This window comes from Dromiciops gliroides, chromosome 6, assembly GCF_019393635.1.
Source record: "Dromiciops gliroides isolate mDroGli1 chromosome 6, mDroGli1.pri, whole genome shotgun sequence".
Lineage (NCBI taxonomy): Eukaryota > Metazoa > Chordata > Mammalia > Microbiotheria > Microbiotheriidae > Dromiciops > Dromiciops gliroides.
This window is the reverse complement of record NC_057866.1, coordinates 138,811,505-138,814,666: the sequence shown is the minus strand read 5'-3', so window position 1 is coordinate 138,814,666 and position 3,162 is coordinate 138,811,505. Positions and strand designations below refer to the sequence as shown.

General features: G+C 37.9%; 1 non-coding gene across 1 annotated transcript; it reads right to left on the bottom strand.

Annotated features, from left to right (window-relative positions):
- Nucleotides 1-265: 265 nt before the first annotated feature.
- Nucleotides 266-371, bottom strand: LOC122733085. Its single transcript, XR_006353691.1, has one exon. It is a non-coding gene; the product is annotated as a U6 spliceosomal RNA (small nuclear RNA).
- Between the last annotated feature and the right edge of the window lie 2,791 nt (nucleotides 372-3,162).

The following is a 3,162-nucleotide window of genomic DNA, read 5'->3' as shown; positions in this document are numbered from 1 at the left end:
GAATCATTGGGAAGGGATAGCTTTCTTGGGGGAGATCCATAAGTCAACCAAGAGTCTGGAATTGACAAAGATTAGTTTGCCCCAGGCAATTCATTGGTCTGAGATGGGGGATGGGGAGCAGGTGGGGATCAGTCAGTTCTCAGTAAATTTGTAGTTATCAGTATAAACTGGTTTCTTGGTTCAGCAGAATTTCCTACAAGGTTTTGTAGACTGCTCTTAAGTGAGTAACCACTTGGGTCAGCAACATGTCATAGGAACCCAGGAAGGATTCTTGGAATGCTTGAAGAATTTATGTGTCATCCTTGTGCAGGGACCATGCTAATCTTCTCTGTATCATTCCAATTTTAGTATATGTGCTGCCAAAGGAGCGATGCTTGGAAGGTGTGTTCTATCTCTGCCAATCAGACTAATACTTTATTCACAACCTCTGTAAGCAATTTTCTATTTGCTAGAACTCCAATAGTAACCTGAAGTACTCCACTGAGGAGTGGAGAGCTTTGAGTATTTGAATATTAGGTAGTCTTGAAGAAAGTGCTAGTTTCCAAAATCACTGTTTAACACTGAGATTAATGCAGATGTCCTCGTGCAAAGAAAAGCCTTTTGTCACTTACAGAGACAAGAATCAAAGAATATTAGAACTGGAAAGGACTTTAGAGTACATTCAATCTTTACCCTTCAATATACAGATAAGGAAATTGAACCAATGATTTCATTTTAAATTTATATTATTCAAATAATTTTCTTGTTTGTAAGGAGAAGATATTTGTTTTGTTCTTACTAGGCTTTTGGGGGATAATAAGTTTACTATTTAAAAAAATTATTGAGGGGCAGCTAGGTGGCACAGTGGATAGAGCACTGGCCCTGGAGCCAGGAGTACCTGAGTTCAAATCCGGCCTCAGACACTTACCACTTACTAGCTGTGTGACCCTGGGCAAGTCACTTAACGCCAATTGCCTCACTAAAAAAAAAAAAATTATTGAACTGGAAACAGGTACAATATCACATTAATTGAATACATTAACCTTTCCTTGCTTTGTGTGTATGGTATGTGATTGACAAAAGTATCATATGCTACTATCTGATGTATGCTATATTAGATTCATGAATAATAGCTTATTAAAGGGATATTTTTGTGAATTATACCTAATTTTGAAGAGTTGGTATAGGGGAAGACAATCAGATAAGATATTACTTTGTGTCACAAGAAGAAAATTCCTATACAGAGGTCAGGAGTTCTTGGGTCTGACTAGTTTCCATCCCTTCAATGTCTTCTATTTAAGACTTTCTTGTCTAAATGCATAAATAATTAAAAAAATATTAAGTGCTTACTATGTGTCAAACATTTTCCTAAGCACTAAGGATACAAATACCAAAGCAGAGACAGTCTTTGCTCTTGGTGGGCTTATATTCTAATAGGAGAGCTAAAGCAGGTAGGAAAGTGGTAGCTAGGGAAGAGCATTTTGGAAAGAATTTAGAAAACTATAAAGATGGTGAATGGACACATAGTGGAGTAGACTGAAACATTGCCATGGCCTTATTGGTTTGATGATGGTTTCAGAACTGGAAAACAGAGGTTTGGGGGGGAGAGGGATGACCTTATTCATGTGTGTTGGTCCAAAATATGATCTGTGTAAATACTCCTCACCTGTTTGGTGACATCCAGCCTGATTGAGTCCAACCTGGTACACACAGCCCCTTTAGCCATCTTCTCTCTCCTTTGACCTACACCAAGGAAATAAAGTGTCCCATCCAGAAATGGAAAAAAAGAGGGAATAGAGAGTGGATCATATAAATACATTTACTAGGAGAGTGCAAATTCTTTTTGCCTTATTGATTTGTTTTTGCAAAACAAGATCTAATATCATGTGTTTGTAAAAGCATGAGAGAATCTGATTTAGAATGAAGAAATCAGTGTTAGGATAACAATATACATAAGAGTTACACTTAAGTAAATGAAAACAACATCAAAATGCAGCTGAACACAAATTACAATGACTAACCTTGGTTCAAGTGATTAGATGAAAATACTTCCTTTCTCTTGGTAGAAATATGGGAGACTATGAAGACAGAATATTGCATATGCTACTACTCACATGTGGTTGGTTTTGTTTCACCATTTTTCTTTGTTAAAAGGGAGAATTCATGGTGGAGGACAAGGTACGTTGGTCTATGTTGAGAAGATTGGATATTACATTCTAATGGGGGAGACAATATAGATTGACAAGTGGTAGCTAGGGAGGAGTATTTTTGTTTAGAAAGTTGCCAGGATGGCAAATGAAAAAAACAAAAAGTTTAGATAAAGCATTTAAAAATCATTCAGGAGTAAGCCTATATCACATGGCACCTTTGCCAAGTGCCCAAATCTAGAGGGGGGAAAAAGGTCTGGAAAGTGAGTGGGTCAAGCCTTGATCAGAAAAGGGAAGCACATTATTGGCTGGCGTCACTGAGGCCTTGAGGGGCTCCATTTATGTGATAGTCACTGTTAGAAGAAAAGACAAGTTTCTGGTGTTATGCAGTTTATTCCTCTGTCTTTTCATATTGGATTGATTTCGTTTTGTTGGTGTTATTTGCAGAGCCAAGTTTGTTGGAAGAATGATACCCATACTCTGTGGTCTCACTTTTTTGAACAGAAGGAAAGTGACACATCTCTTCCCTTTGCTTTGTCTGAGAGTCCCTTCAGGCACATGGTAGACACTGTGTGAGTCCTCCTCTGCTTTCCACAGGCTACAAAGTGTAATGAGCAGCTCATCTGATACTGCTCTAAAATGTAATAAAGATGATACGCATTTCCTTGTAGACTGAATATTGGTGTGCAAAGCTATAATCACATCAGACTGGTGGGCAGGTCAGCTGTCTGGATCTTCAATCTCTTCTGTTGTGTTGCAGTGATCTGATGCCACAGTGATGGATGGAGGAGTTGCGGCTGTAATAACAACTAAAACATTCAGTTATACATGCTTCACTATTACCTTTCTTTTAAGTCTGGCCACTTACATCGTCTGATTTCAGGTTCATAGGTAAGTTCATGTTACTTTTTAAAGCAAAACAAAACAAAAAATCCCTCACACTGTCTCATTCCATTGCCAGATACCAGAAATTCCATGGTTACATCTTAATTTCTGTAGCATAAGGATTTGTTGGCTGGTTAAAACTAACTTCATA